This window comes from Cavia porcellus, unplaced genomic scaffold (genome assembly GCF_034190915.1).
Source record: "Cavia porcellus strain 051 isolate PalLab524CR breed Dunkin Hartley unplaced genomic scaffold, mCavPor4.1 scaffold_1, whole genome shotgun sequence".
Lineage (NCBI taxonomy): Eukaryota > Metazoa > Chordata > Mammalia > Rodentia > Caviidae > Cavia > Cavia porcellus.
The window spans coordinates 84,402,183-84,429,439 of record NW_026947484.1 but is presented as its reverse complement, the minus strand read 5'-3'; the positions used below and the strand labels follow the sequence as shown (position 1 = coordinate 84,429,439).

At 37.7% G+C, this 27,257-nt stretch overlaps 1 protein-coding gene across 27 annotated transcripts in view; it reads left to right on the top strand.

Annotated features, from left to right (window-relative positions):
- Ptprd (protein tyrosine phosphatase receptor type D) overlaps positions 1–27,257 on the top strand; it is a 2,079,748-nt gene that overhangs the window by 1,544,113 nt on the left and 508,378 nt on the right. Inside the window, exon 11 of one of the 27 annotated variants that reach the window (XM_063251005.1) lies at positions 808–836. The exons of the other annotated variants lie outside the window; for them this stretch is intronic. The gene's annotated coding sequence lies outside the window, so the exon portion shown is untranslated. The remainder of the gene's footprint in view (positions 1–807; positions 837–27,257) is intronic. 27 annotated transcript variants of the gene reach the window in all.

Genomic DNA, 27,257 nt, shown 5'->3' with positions numbered 1-27,257 from the left:
ATAGGCAGTATAATAGCGCCTCGCCTCCCAGCCCCAAGGTGCCTGGAAAAGTATCTGGACTGTATAAATAGCAGATAGATTATCTCCTTGCCTGTCGTGGCACGGAAGATAAGACTCCCTGAAAGGAAAGGGAAGTACAATTCAGCATAAAATAGGGAGAAAGATTGTTCTAGGAATAGACATCTTTAAGGGTTTCTGAAAATAGCTCCCTAATACATACATTAAAATAAAGATCTTTCCTTGCAAAGGTTCAAGTCACCTTTAACACACTTTGGTTTTTAATCATACAGATTCAGTCCCCATCCAAAAGATGATTTTAGCTAATGAGTGGTCTATGGGATCTCTGAGTCTTTATGTACAGGTAATGAGAAATACTATGAACTTAGAAACATGGACAAAATCTCTGCCAGAGCATAGTAATGCCTCAGATCTGTGTACATACAAATAGGAACTTGAAATGGAAAAGTTGTGTCTTCTACTGCTCCTTAGAATAATGTTCAGCCTGTTAAAGGAACAATTCTCTGATCCATCCAGTTAAGATTGCCATTCTGTTATTTTTTATTCTCAGTCCTCTTCATTTGAAATGCTATGAAGCCTTTGTTATAGCCCTTGATAAAAGGCATAAATGCCAGGTTAGATATTTACATATTTCTGATAAGAATATTATCTGAGGTATATTCATTTTGATCAGACATCCAATTCAAATGTGGGCACTGAATTAAAACAGGCTAAACGCAATGTGTGAATTGCTCATTCATTTGGTCGCTAATTCAACATTTACCTGTTATGTTCCCTACTATGTTCCAGGGATCTTGTTAGGAGCTGAGCACTCACAGGTAGGCAAATATGTTATGCAATAAAATCAGTCTCCCTGTGTTTCTTTCTCGCTCTCATTTTCAATCTGCTTCTGACTCTACCATTTCTCTCAGATTCTGGTTTTATATAATGTTATCACCAATATATTAAATGCCCAACCAGAATATTAGTAGCCAACCTAGACTAAGGCCTTTGCAAAGTCTTCTTTCCACTGCAGGTCATCCCATGGTCTTCACGCTTTTGGGTTTCTGCCTTGATAACTGCACTAACAAGGACATGTACCTAACACCAAATGGACAAATTGTCTACCAATTGATATTCTGATCACAAAACAATGTTTTACACTATTACAATTTATCTTCACCAACTCCTGTCAGGGAAAGATACTGTCACCTCCATTATAGAGATATGAAAACTAAGGCTCAAGAGGGATATATAAACTTACCCAGTGCTTCAAGTTAGTGAGTGGAATAGTCTTGGCTTGAATAGAACAGTCTGACATCAAAATCTGTGTTTGCTGGTATTACCACATGCTTTGCCTCCAACTTGGTATTCGTGATTGTGTTTTTCATTTATAGAGGTTCCCCGTAGAAACTTCGTCTCACACACACCATTAACTCATCCTTCGGAGGTGGTATTTTATGTCTAAGGTGAAGCACCAGTTAGAAGCAGCCATTAAAAAAATCTTCAAGGTGAAGCACTTAATCTTAGAAGAATGAATTATCAGACTGTTGTCTGGTACAGCTGAGAAACTCTTGAACAAAAGCCGTTCTTGTAAATTTAGGTTTCACATGTGCAAGATAATGTTTTTCATCTTTTTTTTGTGTGTGTGTTATTTGTCTGAAATTTCTTTGAAACTAGAACACTATTATTTTATTACTTTTTCTTTTTGGTCAGTGCAGTGCCCCAAAACCTTTTCTACCTTGAAGTGAGTAGCAAGAAAACAGAAAACTATATCTGATATAAAATTTCAAGTGTCCAAATCAAATCATCCCATTATGTAACTAAGGTAAAAGCATTCTGAAGATTTCAAAGGGCCATTCAAATGAAAAGTATTATTATTTGGGTAGATTAACATGTATTTTGTGTAGTATATGATGAGCATTCTTTTTAAACAAAAACTACATTATCAGTGTCACTTTATTATTCTATTAATATGTAGCATAATTATTCTTCCTTCTAAATTTTTCACTAAAAATGGGGTGATTTGAATTTTGTGCTTATGTACTGTAAAATGAATTTGTTAATGTACTCTGTGTCAAATTTGCCAGAAGCTGTGGAATTCTAAAAACTGAGATGCGTCTTCCAATAAGTTTCAGCAAGGGAAGATAAAACCTGAGATCAAAGGGTGAATGTGTTTGCACACATTGTGGAAGCTGGTGGTGGGATAATCTTAGAAGGTTATGTATTGTGAAGTTTTAAATGGAAATTGCAGAAGAGAGTGAGGTATCAACCACGGAAAGGACTTAAAGAGGCAGTTTTGTGTTCTGCAAGTGTGGATTTCATAACTGTTTCCTTTGAAGTTAGAATCTCATCTCTTTGTAACCACAATAGGTTTTCAAGAAACAAAGCTTCAAGAGCTTGAGATGGGCAATAAAAAATGTTGTAATCTCCTGCAACAGGGATGTGATTTATAAGATAACATATTTTTTATGACACATCAATGTTTGCAACCAGCCGGCCCTGTAACAAAGTTCAGATTTAAAAAGAGAGAGCAGTGACATAACTTTGCTTTACAGGTTTCATTTGGCTTAAAACAACCTTTGTCCATCCAGTGACTGAATCATTTTGGATGTGTGCAAGTGAGGTTTGCATAGCACCTGCCCACTTCTTCCATCCGTGTGGAGCACCCTGCTGCTACGGTACTTATCAAAATAGGAATAAAATTATCAGTGGGTATCTGCATTTGACAATTGGTTTAAACCAATTTTGGAAGCCTCAGCAAGGCTCTACCTTTATTTTGAGATATTTGAAAGAGAGGCAGGAAGATGTAATGGTTAAGAACAGGGGTTATGGAGTTAAATAGACCTGGATTCAGAAGTCATTTCTGATGCATGCCACATTCATTTCACCCACTTGCTTAAATTTCTGCACCTCCATTAATTCACATGTAAGGCAGTGATAATACAGCCATGTTGGTGCATTATTTTGTAATTGAGGAATGTCATACACTTTAAATGCTTAGTCCAGAAACTAGTCAGTAGCAAATAATATTCAGGACTGAGAATTATTTTTCATTCATTTATAAAATATTTATTGAATAACTACTATGAACCAAACAAAATACAAACGCTCCCTGTGTGTGTATATCTCCAAGTAACGAAGCACACCCCCACACTGCCTCTGCATTATATGAAAATGTATAATTAGAGTTTTTAAGCAGTTTCTAACCACTAGCACATTAGCAAACAACAAACACTATTGCACGGTACAGAGTTTGTTTACTTTGCAAAATGCAGATAATGCAGCTGCTTCACACAACAGTCAAAGGGAGGGATTGCAAAGTAAATTGAGCCCTGGAACTATCTTTAGTGAGAATGTGACATCATTTTAAATTTTGAATCATGCATTTTCAATAACTTTGTTTTATTAGTTAAGAAAACCAGGAGAATCAAGTAAAATACTCCCTACTCTTCCTGAGTACATTTAACCAAATAGAACTTAAAGCAAAAAGGATGATAAAGTAACTAATTATAAAATCCATAACATCTACATAATGACATGGTTATCTTGGTCAAAATATATGTCCTGGAACATAATAACCATATGCTATAAAATATAATTGCAATAACAGCATAGGCCAAGAAGGTGAGTCTTCATTCTGTCCACAGACATTAGCATTATGAAAAGGTTCCCCATGGCAATTACATAGTTAGTGAAATGCCATTATGCCTATCTTTCCATGTGCAGTTATGGCTGTGTCTGTATGACACTGAACATCTGTATGAATATCAGAAAGTTCAATCAACTCTCCAGATGTCCCCAAATATCAGCATGTTTGCTTATGGACAAAACAGCTGGATTTAAGTTTTTCATTTCAGTTTCTTCCAGATGTTAGTCTCTTATAGACTCAACCTCTTTTGGAGATCTTTCCTACCACTTACCTTTGGGATTATAACTGAGTAATAAAAACAGAAAAGCTTATCACATAAATATTTTTGCTCTGTTGAAGGATGCTGTTGGTCAAACATCTAGGTCATGCATAGATATTAGTTGTCAAGACAGCAACTATGAAAAATTTAACAGGAGAAAAATCTTCATTTTTGCATTAGTAGAAAGTGCAAACTGGTATTAGTAAGATTGATATTTTTAAAGACTGTACTGTGTTTGTAATAAAAGACACAGATATTGACATCAGAAAATAGCAACTTATGCACACGCTATGCATAGGTTTAGATTCTATTCTTGGCTTTTATCATCATGATTCCTAGTTTCCTCCAGTCATCCCGGTTTTAGTGCTAAAGTCTGGCACCCCAAGAATGTCTTCTGTACCAGGCAAGAGGATGCCTGTTCACTTGCATGTTCTTCTACAAGACAAGGACAACAGTAACTTTCCAAAAAAGTTGTACAACAGGATAGTGAATAAGCAAAGCATCTAACAAGTCAAGAAGAGCAAGGTCTCTAAATGGGAACAATTATCATCATTATAAATCTCATCCACATTTCCTATTCTATTTCCTCTTAAAGCACAAGCTCATCTGTTTTCATTTTATTCTGACGCAGTCAACACTTCACTTGTACTATGATAGTCACTCTCATTGATTCCGTGTCATTCTCATAGAACTTAAATTTCTACAGTATATTCTCCATCATTGACCCAGTGGTCATAAAGTTATTATCATCTTCATTGGGGTATACAGGTAACGGTTTTTTCCTATCATGCAGACTAGATGTGCTTCTATAGTTGTGGTATACTTAGTCAGTTGCAGGGCCCACAGCCACTCTGGTACACAGTGGACACCCAATATACCCTTGTGAGTTGAAAGAACAGTTCACAAAAACAAAGCAAAGCAGAACAAAACAAAACCACCACCGGTGAGTTATGGCAAACTAATGGGGTGCACATACAGTTACAGCCCTTTCCTTTTTTAAAACCTCATCTTTTGTAGCATAGATTTCACTGTACATATTGTAAAAACTGTTCATTTTCCTTTAGGAGACAACTGGATGTATTTTCTTTCCAGAACAAAATATTCACAGTATACCTAGTCTAGTCTGCTGTCTTCTACTCTCTGGCCCAATAGAGAGTTACTTTCCAGCATCAGGTTGTTCACTACCTATGCTAAACATCCAACAGCCATGTCTGGTCTAATCCCATAATCCAACTCTAAATCCAAAGGACACCTCTAGAATCTTTCAGACTCCTCTTTTGACCTTCTTCACCCTGTTGATCACCCATTGTCCTACCTCTTCTACTCCAACCAAGTCATGCCCCACTGCAGTCCTTCCAATGCCCAGAGCCCCTGTGACATAGATTGTAGCAGGCAGGCAAGCCACCTTTGTTCCCTTCTCCACCTTTTCAGTTCAAGACCCACTTTCTCCAGAAAGTATTTCCTGACAGGTCCTTCCCAGTGTCTAACCTACCAGGACAGTCTCAAAACAGAGCCATCTTCCCAGAGTACTAGCTGCCTCTGGTTGAACAGCAACACTATGATTTACTACAGTACAGCATTAGAGGAATGTTGTCACTTTTCCCAGCTTCTGTCCCTTTAATAACTTGTGATGAAACATTAGAAATAATTACTATGAGAATTAGAGGAAGTACCATACATAGAGCTGGTCTATGAATTTATTCACTTTCATCCATCCTCATGTCTTAGGATTTCCTACTCTCCCTTCTCTTCTGTGGAATAAAACTACGTGAATTCTTAGTATACATGCCCAAGTTATTTGCTCTGGCTTCGGTAGGCTTTTAATATCCATTATGGGACCAATTCTCACCACTATAGAACTCCACAGTGATGGAAGATCCATGGGGATTGGGTCAGCGGCAGAGCAGTTGGGTGACACTAGTAATTTTGAAAATGAAAACAAGTAACCTATATAAAAGAAAGTCCACAGTGGGAACTTTGCAGAACCATAGGGGAGAAAGACAAAAGCTGATCCTCCTGACCCCTCACCTTAGCATTTTTCTCCCTGGTACTTTCACACAGTGAATAATCCACATGCCAGAGTTCATCTGGATCTAAATCCAATTAAGTCTGACCTTAGGGACACTTACTCATGCTCCCAGCAGGTGTGTGCATCGCCTATGCTCTGTTCAGCTTTTTAATTACCCAAGTGAAGTTTAACAACACTGCCTATTGAATGTGGGAGGAGAGCAGCTGCAGGTTCAAGCATCCCGGCACGTATGCTAGGAAAGATCTTAGGGAAGAAATCACCTCTCTTATTTAATCCATATGGAAAAAATTAGCGAGTTGAAATTTCTCCATCGCTTTTGTCTAAACCCTTATGCTAGTTGCTGGCTTATGAGTAACAAAGCCTCTATACCCCTCAGGGCCCATCATGTGCACAGTGCTCTACAAGGTTGTTATGAGAATTAGGATTAGTATATGCATTGTAAAAATTGTAAATAACACAAAACCTGATACATAGTAGATGCTCAATTAGTGGTATTCATTATAAATATATATAACCAGTATTGCTATGATCTTTATCAGAGGTTTAAAATACCAGTTCAGTCTTCACTTTGGGAAAACACTGTGTGTGTAAATGTGTTGTATGCACATGCGTGTGTGTGTGTGTGTGTGTGTGTGTCCATCAATTCCATTAATGGTGCCTGATATTTCAGGCTAACTTCAGAAGTCATGTTCTAGGCCAGGGATTTAGCTCTGTGACAGAAGTTCCTGTCACAAGGTCATGAGTTCGATCCCCAATTACCTCATACTCTCCAAAAAGAAGTCATGTTCTAAAATACCTTTGTCACAGTCCCTCATAATGGGTTTTTGTTGGGTAAGGGGGAAAGAAGGTGATACAAATTTGAACACCTATAAAGACTCTGGTACTCTCTGCTAGCTGGTTTTTCTACTTTTTCTCATCTGATTTTCACAAGTTCTCGGTAGCATGTTATTATTTCCATTATACAAAGGAAACAGACACAGATGCAATTAAGCACACAGATTCAAAGCAGGTCTAAATCACTTTAGACCTTAGACTTTAGAGAAATCAAAAGGTCCAGTTTTGCTGGATGTGATGACGCACACCTGTAATCCCAGCACTTGGGAGGGTGAGGCAGGAGAATCCCTGTGAGTTCAAGACCAGCCTGGCTATAAAGTGAGTTCAAGGACAGCCTCAACTGCATAGGAAATCCGGCCTCAAAAACAGTATGCAATATATTAACCAGTGTTCATCTCTGATTATTTTCTTTTGAGATTTTGTATCATTGATTTTATTCCATTTCGGTTTTTAAAATACAAAAGTTTAAAAAAAGACAAAAATAAAAATAAAGAAACCTCCACTTTTAGTTTTAGTTTTCCCCTAAAAATATGTGAATGTATGCAAATTACCTCACCATTCTGATCTGTAGTTTTCTAATCCACAAAACAAGTAGATTGGCTGGGCCATGTTTAAGATCCTTTTCAACACTATCAATTTAAGATGAGATATTCTAAAATAAATTTAATCAAGTAAATTTTATCACAGATGACCTCAGAAATAATATTGTAGCCTAATGAAGCAAACTGTATTAAAGTATTTTGGTTCTCTTTATATTGTGCTTGAACAAATGTGCTGAGAAAGATAAAGAAAGGAACACCTCTACTTTTAGTCAATAAGCTGATAATATTTCTTTGAGTATTCATTCTTCCAGATACTCTGAAGGGAAACAAAGTAGGAAACAACAGAAGACCTTCCCCTTTTGACTCTCGCTCTCAGGAACCTTTTCAGACTGGTTTTGCTATTATTTGCACTCCAGTTGACCTCTGATGCATGAGCCTCTGGATACCAGAGTTGCCTCTCTCAAGTCTATTTGTCAAGATTCAGGTTTGGAGACTTTGTAAAACTTTGACATAATGGCCTTCCTGTCAATGTTACCACTGTGCTTTACTCCCAGGAACACGTACATTGGATTGCGGTTTAAGACATCATTGTAAATATAATCAGTTCATCATCAGATATAGGAAAAGCTGTTCTATTGTCTCATTCCAAAAGATCTGTACATCTATGCCATAATCATTTGCAGAATCCTTTAGAAGAAAGGAATCTTGTGTTCAAGAGACAAAATGTGCCTAGCTTTAATAAAGCCTCATGTGTTTGGCTTTACCAAGTATATTAGGGAGTCTGTTCTTTACCTGATAGGAGCATTCATGGGGAACTTCTTCAAAAACCAAACTACTCTATTGAATTTTAATATGAATTTGTAGATCTTTGGTTATTATGTAACTTTTTAAGAAATAATCTCTCCAATTAGACACTTACCTCCCTGAGAAAAAGGACTATATGTGCTTTATTTTTTATTTCATCTCCCAAGAGGTAGGCATACATTAAGTGCATAATAAATACATTAAAGAAATGAGTAAAAGAGAGGAGAAATGAAGAATTACAACTATTATTTGCATGAAGGAGCACAGAATGTTGCTAATCCCTGATGCTTATCACAGATGACCTCAGAAGTAATATTGTAGCCTAATGAAACAAACTGTATTTAAGTATTATAGTTCTCTTTATTTTGTGCTTGAACAAATGTACTGTGAATCACGTGAGTAATCACCTCTTGTTAGGGCTTCAGGATGTGGAAAAAAAATCCATGTGTTGATGGAGGAAACAAGAGCAGTGTACCTGGACCATTTGCTTGTCTTTGCAGTAATAACATTACTCCTAATGTGCTTCTTCAGATTAAACAGTAACAGTTAGCTCTGAGCAGTTAGAAATTTTGCTCAATAAAAATAATAGCATTGAATCCAGTGAGCAGGAGTTGATTGTATGCTGCACTGCCTCATCATCTTATGAAAGGGAAAGAAGCAGGCGGCTGGCGATTACTACAGATAACACCACACAGGGATGAATCTGACCTAGGATGGAAGCCTTGCTCAGAAATAATGTGAGAGAGATCTAAATCCCTCCTCCTCTCTTAGACAGTTGTATTAATATGCGATTTATTTAGTGATTACAAACATGGCTACCATTTAAGCCTATATCAACTATCACCAGGTAAGTTACTGGCAGTACTTACTGTGGAATTTCTCGGGGTTATAAGTGAATAAAAATCTACTGTCTTCATACTCCAACAGTTTGACTGCTTCTCCGTAGTAAACCTCTCACCACCACCCCCATTATCTGGAAGGCTGTACTGCAGACTGCAGACACAGGTAGGCTGCATTTTCCCAGTAAACAGTGTCACAGGAGAGTGCTGGAAATAGTTGCACTTAAAATTTTGACTTAAAGAGAGAGACCATAAAGAATCCTCTGTAATTTGGAAGGATCATTCTTCTCTTGTTGACACGTTTCACTGAGTGTTGCAACAAGTGAAAGGTAGTTGGAATAGTCTCAGAATAGAGATGATTAGAAACTTGGCTTCCAGATTTGATCCAGCTCCTCTTCATTTAAGTTTCCATGAGTAAATCTGAAGGCAAGTCTAATGAGCTTTAAGGCTGGAAGATTATCATGCCAAATTAAAAGCAGTTAACAAGAACTCTAAGATCCAAGATGAAGATTCTGATTTCAGTCATTAAAATTAAATAATATTCTTCCTCTCAAAAATTTTAAACTATTCCAATGAGTCTATAATTTATAATTGGGATAGGGAGAGGAAATGCTCCTTAATCACAAAAGGATGTCAAACCCTAAAATAACCAGGACCAATTGCAGTGGTGAATGAGTTCCATGAAGGTAGACTGCCAAACTGGGTCTGCTTTGCACCCCTACAGTTTTACAAGGAGCCTGGAACACTCAGCAGAAATACAGGCAACTGCATTAAAGAAGGTGAATGAAGAATTGGATGATTGAGAGCAGAACCAACACAGTCCAGTCTCCTCATATGTTCACTACTTATGATCACATCCAACACCACACCAGGTACCATTCAGTTTCTGTGAAATCAGAGAAGCAGCAACATCCGTGCAGCTTTCAAGTATGGTCTCCGTTAGTGTCAACCACCACTCTCATGGCTAACTGATCACTTCTACCTGAGCTAATTCCTGGCTAAAGAAGACATAACACATGCTTGTAGATACTTGAGAATTGGAGCCTCTCTCTTGATATAGAAAGGTGCATTGTTTTAAAGAAGCCCAGATACATGCAACAAAGGTCTCTATTTCACCCTTTCCCAGGCTTAAAGTAAGTGTTCTGTATTACTGGCAAGGAAAGCCTGGTAAATACAGAAATATAACCACGAGCAGCTAAGGAGGATACAAAGTCAGCACTACCCAGCTACTGAGTACAGCTGTGGCCATTCTTTCTTGTGCTGTGCACCCCTAAGAGCACTGTAAAGTCCAGAGAATAAAAATAGAAGGGGATTTCTCTTTCAGTGCACCCACGCCCCCCATTTATTTTTCTTCTTCCATCTCTGTTGTCTACCATCCCCCACTCTGGTCCCACACACTATCTTGTGCCTTCCAGTTTGTTTGGATAGTGACAGAGGCAGTTGACAACACAATAGGTACAGTAGTCACCTTATTTCCTTCCCACTATTGCCTGTGCCAGGAATGAAGGATTGCACAGAGGGACGTGTTGTGTACCAACTACATGGCTTTCCAATCTCCTACAAAAAGTGCAGCTACTGGAAACACTAAGACACAGTGTTTCATAAACTTCCTGGGGATGACTTCCTGAGAAATCAGTAGTATCTGGCACTGTAAGCTAGTTTGTATTGCAGTACAATGGCTGTAAAGTACTTTAAGTATACAAACTATTTGCTGCTGGGTGCCATCAAAATGTCCCTGAAGACTGTCAACAAACAGAAGGGACTTGACCCTGTCTTTCTTTGCCATTTCAGGTGGACAGTGTGCAATAGGTCTACTGAGTTATGTCAGCAAACATCTAGCAGCCCTCATGGCTTCATGGTTAGGAAAGTGAGAAGTGTGTTATCCGAGGAGAGTTGGGCTCACTTGTTTCCCATGTTTACATGGGAAAGGAGCAAAGGAGGAAATAATACCCCTGGAAACTTCGTCTATGGGCACCCCTCATTTGTGGATGTGCTGTGTCAGTAAAGATTACCATTTTCAGAAAAAAATTATTCAGAGAATACCAAGTTTGAACTTTGAAAGTTCTTTTGCATTTTTTTTCTGATAAACTTCCGTCATTATGTAAATAAATAGGAATGTAAATTTCTACTTTTTGACCTAATATTGGGAAAAAAGAACAATTGAAAGATCAAAATAACAAGATAAAATGCTCATTAAAATATGATAATTTTTTTAATATGCTAATTTATTGTTGCTCTGAAATCATTTACAGTTGGAGAAATAAACTACTACTATAAAAGTCCCTTAGGTGTCAGTGTTTTATAAAATTCTAAAAAATAACAAACTAGCTAAAATGAGTTGTTTATGCGTTCAGGTAGACTAAGTGATGTTTAATGAATCATTACCCTAACATAGAAGTTAACCCTGGGTTATTTATGTTTGACTTCTTGGAGCAGGGCCCAGATCATGTGTCTTCTTCTAATTTGGCTAATAAATATTAAAACGAGAGACAGGTGGTAAAGAAAGGGACAAAGGAGCACACATGTAAAAGGAAACATTTAAAATACAGTCTACTTTGGCCACTTATCAAACCATGACCTTGAACTTTGTAACTTTTAAAGATGTTCCCAAATAAACTTCTATGTTTCACTTAAACATTGAAAACTGCATCTTGTTTGCAAAGGATACCAGGTCACTGGGTAAAGTTTTATTGCAGTCCCAAAGAACAATAAACATGCTGAGTTATTTTTGCAAGTAAATTCCCCAGGTTTAAACGATCAGATTATATTAACTTAAAATTTTGAACCAATGAAGTCTTGTTGACTAGATTTCTGCCAGGAGCAAATAATGAAACTTCAACCAGGAAATGATGAAGCTCCAAGTTCTTGTGGGGATATTGCAGCCCAGTGATTACCTGTAACATTACGCTGAGTGATACTAAGGAGGTTTATAGATGGAAAGACCTTTGAGGATTCATAACATTTTTTCCTACAGAAAACAGATTCCTGGTCTCTTTCCAGAGTTTAAAGGGAAAAGCAAACTGGCCTTTAGTAGATCATAGGCTTATTTCACTAGATGACTTTCCCCATCCGAGACATACGCCAAGTGTGGTATTAATAAAACTATTCTGAACTATTCTGAATAATAAAACTATTGAATTTTTCAGCTCTGTTTTATGAGTTGTTTAATTAGCAACACACACATAGCTGTGCACACACACTTAAAAAGATCTCTTATTTTAGGTTAACTTGGTAAGGAACATTACACCAAAACTGGTAGACATAAATAAAGAGCAAAATAAAAGCTACAAAATATGAAGTAGGGAGATTTTTTCAAATGAGGAGAAAAATACAAGATAGAAGGAGCAAGGGGAGAGGGAAGGGAAAGGAGATTTTAAAAAAAGAGAATTGAGGGGGCTGGGGATTTAGCTCAGCAGCATAAGCGCCTGCCTTGCAAGCGCGTGGTCGTGAGTTCAATCCCCGGTTCCGATTTAAAAAAAAAAAAAAAACAAAAGAGAGAGAGAGAATTAAAGAAAAAAATGGAATTAGAGCTTTTGCAGATAGGAAAGGGAGCAAGAGTGGGAGGGAACAGGGAAGGAGGGGAAGGGAAAGAATGATAACATATACAATTCCCCCATGATAAATGTAATCATTATGTACTGCAGAAATGTACTAATAAAAAAGACCAAAAAAAAGCGTAGATGCACAAGGTTAAGTCAGTTCTACGCTCCATTCTCTTAAATATATATATATATATGTATATATATATATATATATATATATATATTCCCTGACTGAAGCACTGAAAAGAGGAGATGTGCTCATGCGACACTGTAAGATCCACATAAAAGAAAATCCAACACGTTGCTTAATCAATAAGGATATTTACTACCTCTTAAGAAATCTAGGCATGGGATCTCAGGATTGGTTAATTCAATGGCTCACCTTTGTACAAGAGTCTGTGGTCTATTTTTGTTTGATCTCTCTTCTCTCTCTCTCTCTTTCTCTCTCTCTCTCTTTGTCTCTCTCTCTCCACATGTTCCATAAGAACTATATGATATAGGTCTATTTTCCTCCTTTTACAGCAAAATCAGGGTTTGGAGAGGTTAAGACTTGTATAGAAAATCACCCCAGTGGCCGAACCAAGGTTTCAGCCCACTAGAAATCTAAAGCTTTCTACCAATTTACTCTAAAACCCTGAAATGCATCAACTAAGGAAATGAGGTAAAGCTTACTATCAAATATGTTAATACACATATTTGTACATGGTATCTATACATTAAGACTGGCTTATGTCACAACTATCAACTTCCTGTTTGTGCTACACAGACTTGTAACTACACACCAAGATGCTTACCTCATACTTGAAATGCAGTTGTCCATGACCTTAATCTCTTAGAGATAATATGAACTGAATGAACAGTTCTTGAGTCATTTTACTAATCGAGTAATATTTATTGAAATTATATTAGAACTTCCACAGGGTTTTCTCATCACCACTAAAATAGTCAGACAATTATATTATTCACCACAGATAGCTTTAATACATGAGTGACTGGTCCTCTGTTGTTTCAGGTTCTCACTTTCAAACCTTAAAAGAGAATTATTTTTATCTCCATTCCACAAATGGGTGACTATCTTCAGTGTATCCATGTAGGTTGTACAAGTTGAAGACTGTTCAACTGTACACCAGGACCCTAAGTATTTGATTCTCCATCCCACATACCTCTCTTGCCTTATATGAGAGAATCCACTTCCCGTCCATTTGAAATTTTTGTTTTGAAAGTTTCACTAGAATCACCTGTGTAGGTCAGAGCAAATATCTAGATATTGTCTCCTAAACATTTACCAAACAAGTTTTGGAGCCAAGTTCTGCATGGCAGTTACAAGTACATGGTATGATGTAGTATGCACAATAACTCTGTGAAATAAATATCAATATCTCTGTTTTTCAGATAAAGACACAAGAACTCTGGGGGTTTTAATGGTTCACCCATGACACACAGCTCTTAACAGGGCTAGGATTATGTTCACTCAATTCCAAGTGCAATTTCCACTGTGATAAATTAGGGGAGAGATAAGAGTTATTAGGAAGACAAGGTAGCCAAGTGTTTCCCTGGCTAGCAGCAGTGAGAGGACTGAGGTCATGGTGGAGTATACAAGATTCTTGGGGGAGGTGTGAGTGGAGAGGAGGGACAAAAATGGCAAGGCCAGTGAGAAAGATCATCCCCAGGTCTGTGATTTTCCAGAGTCAAAGCCACTTTGCCATTTATTCGGGGTTTCTTGGTGATGCTCAGGTTGATAAATTGCAAAAACAAGGTTGTTTAAGTGCCATCATATCTTATAAACATCTGCAGAGAACAGAGGACTTCTTGCTCTATCTTGGTTTGAAAAGAAACAGTATCTGACTCAATGTGGTGGAAGGTTTTCTATTTTGTAGAAATACCATGCAAGGCAGGGCAAGTCTCTGATCCTGGGGCCTCCAGTTTTATCAGCCACTAGGTGGTGTGGTAAAGTGGAAAAATCATAATTGGTTGTGAACTGTTATTAGTTCACATGCAGAGACAATTTAGAAACTCTGCACCTAAGGAAAATAAGTATTATATTGTCATATTAAAAGTTTACCCTGAGTTCAAAAGTTTTATTAAAATTAAACCTTGCCTGGAGATTGATGAATTTTCCCCCCAAGTCTGGAAGTTCATGAGGACTCTTCTTAGTATAAGTCCAGTGTTATGCTTTAACGACTCCATGTACTGTACAAAATCTACAGGATGGGGCGCAAGTGTGTTTTACTATTCACAGTGGTAGCCCCATAGCTCCTACAGGGTCTATGGCTGATCGCCTCCAGGAAAATGGATTTTGCTTTGCTTTCATCTCTCCACATCTGATCACTCACATGTCTCGAGGAAGTGGTACATTTGTGTGCCTGGACCAGACGGGTCTTATTCTCCCACCTTACTTACATTCTTTAGAAGCAACTACTCACCTCTTGTTACTAGTGATTGAAGCTCAGAATATAATTTTCAGGCCTCATTTATACAATTTAGATAAAAATAAAGAAGGAAGATAATTAAAAGAGACAGAAAGAATTCATTTTGGAATTCACAAGTCATCCCCATCTTTCATTCCCTCATTCAAAAGTCAACACATTTAGGGTTGACCTGTTATACTATACTCTCTTCTAGGAAGGTGGGCAGGAAATCATATCTGCTCAGTCCCTACCCTTGAGGAATTTATATTTTGGTGGAAAAAAAATAATAAACTAAATCACTTATAAACGTGACATCTGGCAAGGATCACTCAGGGAAAAAAAAATGTAAGCAGGGCAGTACAGTAGGAATGATAGCGGGTGGATTATTTTATGCCAGAGGTCAGAATGCTGTGTATATAAAGTTTCCTTCCTTCTGTATTTATTGGCCATCTTTGAAGACCTGGGTACTGTGCAAGATGTAAGATGAATAAGCTGGTCCCTGCCCTCCAGGAGCTGACAGCTCATTGGAGAATCTCGCCACCTGCTCCACTAGGCAAACAGATGAGAAGTCTCTGGGCATGTTGCTACAGTTACATCACACACAGTGACCAATTTGAACAGATTGTAAGTATTCCAGAACTCACTGTGGTTTCCATAAAATAATTCTCACTTCAAGTAAACATTTTCAGTTGATGAGTAACTCTATTTTCCACTGACAGCACTCATATTTGAGAGTTTCCTTAATGCAACAACGACTTGTTTTTCTAATTGGTTGCCAAGGATTGTTTGGGTCCTTATTGAAATGTACTTGCTTTGCTCCTCCAAAGCAACTTGGCTGGTTTCTCATTGTACTGGCAAATTCTGCCTCCTGTACTGAAAAATTTGTTCTTTCTGAAAAATTGGGACTGTCCCTTCATGGTTTTCATTAAAATTAAAGATGAAAAAAAAAAAAAGAATGATAGACTTTTCTGAAAGTAAGAGATAACAGAACAGAACGTTATATCAACAAGATTCCCATAAAGTAGGTCACACCCTGGGAGATGTGTCATTTTCTCCCATTTCTACAATGCTTTGTGCAGATTACCTGGCTCAAAATTTCCTTATTCATCAAGAAGATGGGTAAAAGTATAATTATGGTCAAAATACTAGCTTGTACAAACAAACTGTTTTCTTCACTGTGTTTTTAATACAAACTCCTTGTCCCCAACTTTACAAAGGTTGTAATAATATAACATTGTTAACAAGAAGACGCAATCATGTGAGAGAGGGACACTGAGCAGAGAGGTCTTTGTTTTCCTGAAGACAGAACTTTTTTGATAGGAGATGGGAGATCATATCACACACAGTTGCTTGCAAGTAAGAAAGACAGACTTTCCGGCCCCCGCTGCCAGCACAGACAAGGATGATCCATTTGCCCTGCAGGCTCTGTGTTGGAACCTTTTTGCTTGTCACATCCTTACCATCAGCTCTTCACCCTTTGCCATCTTTAGGGGACCCGGGAGAGAAAATTATGTGGACTTGGCTAGGTCATGAGCACAGGTGGTACCACTTGCTATAAACTTTTCAGTATTTGTTGGAGCGATGAGCTGACTTTATGGAGATCTTGGAGCAGGTTGTTGTGTCAGGAAAGTGGAAGCCAGAGCTTTTGGCCCTTGCTGTTGAGCAGTGGCATCACTGCTGGTCCCCACAGGCTGCCATGTTGCAGAAGACACATTTTTGCCCTGTGGGGCCTCGGTACAATGATGCTAGCCTGAATCACAGTCTGGCTAAGTTAAGTGGCCCATTTCCTGACTGCTCCTTAAAGTGGATTGGCACAATTCCTCCTACACTAGATTGGGGAAATTTCACACCAAAGTTTGAATTCCGTTGTGCTTTTCCTTTTTTTCCTATATCAAGGGGAAATCAATTTGTCATAAAATTTCTCCATACATCGGAGTCCTTCCCATTGGTAAAATTTATCATGGCCTTTTATGATAACAGCTCCCACTGCTGTGATCATGTCAGCTTTAGGGTGAGTGACAGACAGGAAGTCTGCTGTCAAACTTATATTCAAAGGCCATGAAAAGTTAATCAGTGATACGATCAAGAACTTAGCTCTAAATATAAACTTCCTCAGCGCTTGTGAGCAATAAATTCTGCTGAATTCTAACTCTACCCTAAAGTTCTCCATAGGGACTCCATGCCTTGGTAAATATTCTATTTTCTAAGGACATTATTCAAGTCAAAATTTATTTCATTGAATCTTAAGAAGCTGATTCTGTGATTTATGTGGATGTCCTACCTTTCTCTAGTGATAAAATACTAACATGAAAATTTCAACTTTTCTGGTAGGTAGCTGGGTGGTAGAGGGCTTATCTATTGTGTGTGAGACCCTGGGTTCATTCTCCAGCATCACACAAACAAAATAAACAAGACAAAGCAAACCCATTTTTAGTTCTGTGAACTTTGATTCTGGGAATATATTGCAGTTCAATAGCTTTTTCAGGGTGGCCTTCCCAAAAAGTAAAGATGCTTCAGTTGTTGGTGGCTTTGCCTTAGTTCATACAGTTTATTTGTTTGGGTTGTATGTTTTGAACATGTGCCCGAGGCTTTTAAAGAGAGTGATGGGAACATTTGTACAAATGAAATTGAAAGCAAGGGAACAGGCATTGCCAACACTTTAATTACGAACCTAGCAGCATGTGTACTTATCTGACAGTTTAAAGAGTTTAAGACAAAACAACGGAACGAAGGAGCATTTGGTGGTCTCTAAAAGGATGCCCGCTTTGTCTACATAGCAGGAAAAAAGAGGGATAAAGTTTGTCTATCCTTTCGACTGTATAAAGATGTGGAAAAGTGCCTTATGTCCTTTTCCCAGTATGCTTTGCCTTTTGAAGCACTGTAAGGACAGAAAGTGAAGTCCTACTGACCGGGTTGTTTCCCTCTTCCTACGCGGCCTCTTTCAAAACCAAAAAGGCCAACACATCCTGGGGTGCTAAGCTCCCTAAGAGCATGCGTGTTCATGTGTGTGCCTTCTAAACCTTATTTGCCTTCTATTACCCGCAGGAAAAAATGCCAAACTCCTTGGAACTTCACTTCTTTTGATAGACAAATTTCCCAGAAATGGGTAACCAGAAGAGCCAGGGGATTGTTACTCACAAGGGCATTACTATGGTTGGTGTGGCAAACCAAAAGAATTTGGATAAATCTGAGAATCGGGAAGATTAGGGTTGTTGACACACACTTTCTTTTCCTTTTGTCCTATGGGTTTTTTCCTCCCTTGCATACTCAGTGCCAGTCAAGTGTGTTTCAGTCCAGACATAAAATCATAATCTTCTTCTTTCTGTGTCTGTGTGAAGTAGGTATAATTATGAGGTAAAAATAACAGTCTCCTCCCTTGAAATGTGTGGTTTTATTCCAAGAAGTTTTGTTTAGGAGTCCCTTTGTTGTTGCTTTTTATGCTATTATACATTAAATATTATTGCTAAGGTGGCTATTATGCTATGATGTTCTAATATAACGGGGGGGGCTAAGAGTTTATCTTTTAATTTGAATGTAAAGACACATATCACCCCAAATAGTTGATAGCTAGTCCTCTCTCTAAATGTAACCACTAGAACCAGAAGCATTCAGAATAGAGCGCTGAAACTCACTGAAATGTCTCAGCAGAATCTAGAAGGGTTTATTTCAATGTCCAGTAAATGTCATGTAATTACAGCTGCGGGCTGAAGGAGACCTATGCTCTCCGCAGGCCCTTAGGACCTTAGTTATGGCCAGAAGGTTGGTATGCAGGATTCAAGCCTCTTCCCAGCCTGTGCTAGCAGCTAGAAGCTTTCTTCAGAGCAGTTAGACTAAACCAGCTGCACAGAACAGAACTTTAAAAACTTATAGATTAGGTAAACTAACACTACCTGTGACTTTTTGGAGAGTATAATTCAAAGGAACTGGCAAATCCTAGACAAAGGCAACTAGCCTCTAGCAAAGGTCATAATCTGCTCAGTTAGCGACACTGGGTTATTTTTCTAAGAACAATAAGACAAATCGATGAATTTGAATTGAGTTATCATAGTGGCTTTCAGAATTACCTGAACAGCTTGCCAAAAATTCTGACTCTTAGAAACTAGCTCTGAATTTCTGGTTCCAAAATTCTGGGGCAAAGTCTTGGTTCATCTGTGAAATGGTTGTTTGATTGCCCACAAAATTATTAGGAGCATTAAAAGAGATGGATTTGTTAATTCTTTCTCAGAAGTACTCCATACACATTAATGTTTAACATGTAAAGTGTAAATAATGTTCTTCATATTTGTTTGGCACTGCTAGGAATTTTAGAGATAGAAGACCATTCCAGATGCATATTAATATTTTCTATTAAGAGTTCAACTGAGAATATTTAATTCTCAAGAAAATGAATTTTTTTAGGAAAAAGCAGAAAATAGTAGTTTAGTTATTGCTGGTTTAATGCTGAAAATAACATGCAAGTATCAAGACTAGTTCCAGTTTGCTTTTAAGGAAAGGATTTTGATCTTTTTCCCTTCCTACTCCTCTTCCTGCTTGTCCACCTCCTCCTCCTCCTCTTCCACCTCCTCTCTCTTCTCTCTCTCTGTTCTCTCTCTCTCTCTCTCTCTCTCTCTCTCTCTCTCTCTGCATCTCTCTCTCTCTGCCTCTCTCTCTCTCTCTCTCTCTCTCTCTCTCTCTCTCTCTCTCTCTCTCCCCGTATCTCTCTCTCCTTATTTCCATTACAGACTTATTTGGAGAAGAGCTGGAATTCAGCCTGTTCTGATGGCATGACTTCTTTCTATTGAATATTGTGAATGAAAAATCATAAGGAGGTGTTCATATTGTAGTTAGATAAAAGCATGCCCCTTAATATGGGTGTCTTGCTCACAACACTAATTCTAGCATGACTTGATAGTGCATAGTTCACACACTCTCACACAGAGGTCTGATGAATGTGTGCTAGGGTTTGGACATATGAGAATCCTAAGGAAAAACAAACACTTGAAAGCATCACAGGAGTATACAAAATTCAGTGTGCATTTCATTTATGGTTACAACTGCTTAAAAATGGAATTCGGTTAGAGGTTATTTCTTTTTCACTTATGAAATGAAAGCATTTCCACAAAGAATCCTACATTTGGAAAAAAGAAAAACTTTAGTGATTTTCAAATTCTGCTTCCTAGAGTTGTGAAGCAAGATTATACTACCTTAGTTAAACATTTGATTCACTTATGAGCTTTTAAAAGTATAGATACTAGAGCTGCTTTCTCAGAGAATCCAATTCAGCTAGTACTAGTAGGTCCCAAGCATACATTTTAAAGGTATTTTACAGATTGTGTAATGTACACCAGAGTTATGAACCACGAGATTCCAGGGGTCTGACAGTCCAAATATTTGGATGTGTGATTTTATGAATGTAAGAATGCTTCCTGGAGACAATCTGATAGAATATATACAATGTGGAAAATTGGATGTGCTTGTTTCCTATAGAAATTAATTAATTTCATAGAAAGTATTTGACTACAGAACTCAATTTGCACAAAGCTGTATCATGTAGTATCAAGATAGGATATTTTACAGATGTGCAAGGGATACACAAGATTTGAGATGCAATCATTCTCACCAAGACTGTTCAGTCTGTCAATCTGGAAACATATATGGACAGGGGAGTTGGCAGGATAATTTATTAGAGTTTGGAACTCACCAGGCAGGAGTTCCCTCTAAGTGAGGGACAAATTTAGCAATGTGAATGCTAAGCATCCTGCAATGAGGATGCTTTGAGATGTCAGGTGCCTAGCGTTTCTTCAAGGAGAAAGCAAAAACAATGCCTGACTGGATTGCTTTTCTGTTTCTTGAGGTCCAGCACTTGCCCAGATCAGTTTATCTCCTTGAATGCATAATAAACAAAGCTGAGTTAGAATAAAAAAAAAAGAAATATATTATTAAAAGTTGCCATTTATGTTGCTCTTTATTTTGGTCTTAACTTGGACACTATTCTCTTCCTGAATACAGAACAAGAACTTTCAAATTGTGATTGAAGAAAGCCTCACACAATTTGATTCCATAAAAGTTTGCATAAATTCCCACCAATTCCATCCAGCACATCCTTCTATTTGTAGCATTTTACCATCCAAATTAATGGATCAATACCAACACAGCTAGGCACTGAACAGGTCTTGGAGGTTTTTTCTATGATCTTTTAACCAACTTCAGTAAAATGTTTATTTAGCATAAGAAAGGCTCAAAGAATCATGTTTTAAAGGAAATGTTATTCAAATCTGGGTGGGATAAAAAATATTCAGTGAGAGATCCTTTAAAGACTGTGGATAGTCAACAGGTAGGAGAACTGTCTGACTGATTAAGAAAAGTGTACCTTTGTCTTTAGATAATACCAGGATTTAGGAACCTGGTACTAAGGGGATGAAAGTTAGAAAGGAAGAATGGACTATAGCAGATTCCACTTGTGGTCTTGAATCCTGGTAGGACATTTCTGATGAGTTATGAGCTACGTACTTAATTATGAACCACTAAGTTTTCTTGCACATGGGAATTCCATAACTTATTAAAGTTACTTGGACAGTATAGAAGTAAATGGATTGGGACCAACCAGGAAAACATTGTGAGAAAAAGATTATAAAAAAGGTTATTACTGTAGTAGTCCAGAAAACAGTAGAGACATTTACAGGGGGAAAAATAAGTTTTCGGTGGTAGAGACCAAACATGCTGTTGAAAACAGAACATAAAAAACAGTTGAGCCAAAATGGTGCTTCTACACGTATAAAACAAGCCCTGACTTGAATAACATGTTTGAAGGAATCCTTCATGTAGGAAGGAATAGTTTTTGTTTGTTTTTTAAAATCTCTCCTTATGCTCAGTTCAGCAGCATATATACTAAAATATTAAAATCTCTCCAGCTTGGTGTTTCTAGTGATTCTGGAGATGTGGCCCATGAGTTTGAAAAATCAGGATGCCTCTAGTAATACAGGATCAATAGGAAATAATGTTCACAAGCAGTAGTGGGCAGAAAAAGAAAGCACACTGAATTAAAAATAAAACCTTCAGTACCAGTTACGAGTATGAAAAATTTTCCGCCACTGAACTGATCAATTATTTTGACCTCTTTTAGAACATGAAATTTTGTAAATACTCTCATCAAGGAATCTTCAGAATAGAATCCATACAATCCTGTTCAGATTCTCTCTTTGTGGAATTTTGAAATTTGTTGTGACTGACAAGTCTTAACTCTGACCAAACTGTAGATACATCGTACCTTTCGGCACAGAAGCAGCAAGAGGCACTCGTACAATGACACTAAGCAGTTTCTGGGGTACATCCATGTATTGATTCATTGAGCATACATGTTTTGAGATCTACTTATAGTCTAAGTGTTGATGGTAATCTAAAAACTGTGAAGATGCTCACAGTTTGATAGGGTGCACATATACGCAATAAAAATCTAGTGAAGTTGGAAATAAAAAGAAAAAAGAATAAGAGCATAAAGGCATGGTAAATTATTCTATTTAATGGACTGCATGAAGCTTTATAAAGAAAGTGATATTTCTCTGGTACCCAATTCACTCCTTTTTCTCTTTTATTTCAACCTGTTCCCTCTTTTACTTTTCTCAAATATTTATGAAGTACTTACAGTGTTTAAAACACTATCACAGGAGTTTTGGGTTTCAATCAGACATGAATTGTGCTCTTGAGCAGCTGAAAAGGCATTAAACTATGCATTTATACCAAGTAGAAATTACATAACTGAAGCATAAGACAAACACATATGTATAAGACAAAGTTAGAGCAAAAGCTTAAAAAGTGACAGGAAAATAGTCTTTGCTGTGTTCACTATTTTGTTAACTGCTCCCGTATTAGGGACAGTGCTGCCTAGGGGGAATGAGGGGAGATCTGTTAACTGACACGATGGTCCATGATACAGCAACTGGTTTGTCACTGGTCGTCTATAATCCCCAAACTCCATAGGGATACAGTTCTTGATAGTATGTAAAAATTAACTTGTGCTATTTCCCTTCTAAATGTCTGAAAATCATTTCCTGAAATCCTGATGGACTCTTTAAGTTCACAGCTCCGTATCTGTATCTGTGCTTTCTTGCTAAAAAGTGAAACCTGAACTTGGTTGCTAGACATGTAAGCCTTATTAGGCTTGAAAAACTGCTGTGCTTTGGGTTTTGTTCTTGTTTTTTTTTTTTTTTTTTTTTTTTTTTTTCTCCTCTCTTCGTATCCATTGAATTTTGAAGCACATTCTTTCATTAAGGAGATTCAGCACCCTCTCTAGTGGTTGACTGCCAGTCATTAAAGCATGCAGCATGTCCAGGTCTTGAAGATAAGAGTCAGGCTTGTACAATTGAAATTTTAAACAAATGCTGCTTTACTTTTGCATTATTCTCTTAAGCAGAGCAAACTGTGGTTGGCCATAGAGCCAATAAAAAAATGGTGGCATAAAATTAAATTGCATTTTCAGGTTCTGTCCTATGAGTTTGACATTCTACCGATCCCAAAGCTCAGATTTTCCTTCTTTCAAAGATTCTTGTTTCCCCTCACAGGAACTATCTATGAATCATTTCTATTGTGTGCACCATTCTTGTACCAGTCAGCAAAATGGAACAGGCTTCATCAGTTTTTGGTCTCTGTAGAATTTTCCTCCATTCAGTGATTAATTACTAGCTTTCTGGTGACTTCTTAATCATTTACTGCATTTCAAAATATTCCCTCATTTCAAATTCTCTAACAAAAGAAACAAAGCCTAAATAGAATGTAAGTAACTGCAGTCACTTTCGTCTCCATTCAGCGTTGTCTTCCTCTTGAAGACATCAGTTTAGAAATGTATTAAAAATCATGGAGGGTTAAAGCAAACATCAGGCAATAGGCTTCCTCAGTTACAAGGTCACCATTTAAAATTTAAATTGGCAAAGACATATTTTTGCCTTGCATGAAACACAACATACCTATTTGTTAGCGATAGTTATACTTTGAAACGATGCTGCATATATAGTCTCTTCATGCTCGAACTGCATAGATTTAAAAAACAAAACCAAGACACAGTTTTGTTGTTAGGAAACACCAAAAGGCACTGTTTAATGCATTCCTTCATAGGGCGTCTTGACAAATCACCTGTTAAATTTTAGCTGACAGCTTGTCATATATTAATTATAAATAATTGTAATATACGGCTATCATAATGCATGCAACACAAAAAAATTGGAAAGGTAATTAAAGTATATCCTTTGTTTTCCTCCTTCACTTCTTGCTCATAAGAAAAATATGACCCAATGTTTCACTTGGGTTGGGACAGTGCCAGTGGTTAATGGAATGCCCCACTCTACTAAAGAATTTAATGGGAATATCCATTTGTCACAGTCGCATGCTGTAATCTCCAGTAGCAGAGCCAATGGAAAGTAGCATCCTACCAATAACGTCCTCTGCACAGAGCAGGTGAGGGTGGAATGCGGCAGCCAAACTGAGCAGTCAGGGAAAGAGGACCTTGCTTTACAGAAAGATGTGGATTTATTTTCTTAAAGGGCACAGTGCTGCCTAACCAAAGAAATGCTGCCCTAGAGAAAAAGAAAGTTGATTTCTTTCATATGCAGAAAAGCATTTGGTGTCACGTCTCAGTTTTAGTGCACATGCTGCAGAAGTGAGCATAGTATGTAGCAGGTCTCACCTTTACCATCTCCTTGTCTACTGGAATCACACCTATTTGTCAAGAGCTTTGGGATAGTGGAATCAGAAAGATCAGAATTAAACTTTTTTCTCAATCCTCTCCTGGATCTGAGCGAGAGCTTTTAAATCTGACAAATGGGAGTAATATACCAAAATATGTAAAGGAGAGGTATAATGCACAGGTCACAGGAATAAAAATATTAACATGGCACCTGAATTGTTGTCTTTCTTTTTCACAATTTGGGTGGAAATTACAGTGTTGCTGATTATGTGTGTATATCTTGTGACTCTAAAGAAAAACCTGTTTAATTTAGAGACTATCATGTTTCTTTTATCTTTCTAACATGCCATTTCTGTATTTGAGAAAAACAAGCTAGTGAGAAATACTATATGAATTAAATTTGAAAAACTTTCAAATAACATTTTAATAATTGTAGAAGTGAATATTTGAACATTAAAACTGCAAGTTATTGTTTTAATTCTAACACAGCAGCTAATTAATAAAGTATGTTAGACACAATTGGCAGGACACAAAAAGGTCTGTTTCAGTGACTTTGAAACTCCTCACTCTCCTCAGAATCTCTGGATCTATGCGGTGTCACTGCTTTGTAGCTGAATTTAGGAAAAACCACTGTTCTCCACACAGACAAAATGTAATTAACAATTTATTCCATATTTACACTTAGAATTTATCATAAATATAGAAGTAAAGACACAAAATTTGTGTTCAAACAAATCTAAGTTCAAAAGTCTACCTTGAGCACCTTCTACCTATTTAGCTTGGGCAAATTATATTTTCCCTCTACACTCATTTTTCCAGTATTCAAGATGGTTAAAAATACCTAACTAGCAAGGCTGTTGTGAGTTGTTAAGACGGCAGTTTTTTTCTCCTTTAAACACAAGCTACACTGTCAACACATTTATTTCTTTTCTTTCATTGAAAAAATTGTTCACGACCCACAAGATTCACAGTCCAAAAGAGGCCTTGATGTACTTTTCTGAAAAACAGTGGGATAGGATAATAGGCTTAGGATGATGTCTAGTACACAATGCAAGTAACAACTGATTACTATTGTTGCCACCATGATTATTTTTAGTCTTCTTTTAGGATGCTTCATGATAAATGAGAATAAAATCTTCCCAGTACTTCTAGGAACTAACTCCCTTGGATGGGGTCCAAAACATTCTCACACTCATCGTATGCTGAATTATGCACTAGAGGGGGTTGCGCTATAGCAAAGCTCCTGTGAGCTATTCATCACAGACTGTTAAGAGCTGGAAGGGAACTAAGAAAATGTCTAGTTCTATCGCTTCATTTTCCTTCATCTAAGTAGTTATAGCTTTTAAAGTATTCTATATTTATTGTTCACTGATAAGTTGGACACAAAGCTTCTTTGATTTAGAACTTGAAGGTGAAGAGTAAGCGTTGGTGGGGCAAGAGAAACCAGGTCATGATGTCTACTTCTGCTATTGAAGAGTTGGGCGAAGTTCTGTTCAAGGACTCAGTTTCTTTACCTATATCAATGAGGTAATTTCAGCAGGTGCTTAGCTCACCTTTCATGTTCTTGACTTAAAGTTTCCTGACGGTACCTCAGTCTCCAGGTTATAGGAGATGCTGCAGCATTTGGGTGTTCTTTGTGCTGCGAATGTATTCATCCAGGGTATTTAGCTGCAGGCTTTCTTTCATTTCTCAGATGTACAGGGTTTGGCTGCTCTGTTTGCTTTATCTTGCTTTCCTTAGCAGCATCATCCTGAATAATTTTGTCTCTTTTATTTTATAATAGCTCAGGCTCTCTTGTCGCTCTCCTAAATCCCTCTTTCTTTGTCAGGTTGTTGTAAGGATAAGAATATCTAGGAACTTATGGTGTTGGGAAGGGGCTTACAACTTACATTTACTTGTACTGTCCTCTGTCTGTTCAGTTTCTAGCTTGATTATTTCATTTCATTCGTATCGCTCATCTTCGTAATCATCGCTGGTTTCTCCGTTTAGTCTACCTTACTACATGTGAGGTAAGACGGTATTTCCAATACTATGGTCCCAGAGAGCAGACAGGCTTTCCTGCCAGGTTCATCTTAAATGAGGTCAGTTTCAAAGACAGAGATATGTGTTTCTATACCAAAGATCTCAGCAGAAAAGCACCAGAGTTTTCAAACATTTGTTCCTTTAATATCCAGCTTTGGATGAAGAATACAGGATCACCAGTTTTGTGAGGGAGGATGCAGTGCTTAGAAAGTCAACTTGTAGCCTATATTTGGGTGAGTCAGACTTCTAGGTCTATCCTGAGGGCACAGAGAGCAGGTGTCCCTGGAACTGGCTCAGCCTTTCAGCTCTTGTCATCTGAAAGACTATAGGGTAAACTCGAATTGGAGATTTGAGCAAGAATGGATTTCTTCCTGACTTTCACTAGGAGGCTAATTCATGAGGCAAAGGGAAGAGAATCCTGCCAGGATGCCCTGCCTCACTCCCAACGTTTTAAAAACTAAATTTCACTTAAGGACACTCTCTCTTAAACTCTGCCTTCTTTTTGTAGCACATGGGCACAGGGGTGGGGATGGGGGATTGGAGTGGGGAAGGCTTACAGGCCAAGCCTTCAGGGCTTTTCAGGAATACAGCCTCCAGATGGTGGAAATAAATGGGTGACTTAAGCCAAAGCATTAGTTTGAATCTAAGGGGGTTCTTCTTACCTTTGGTCTTGG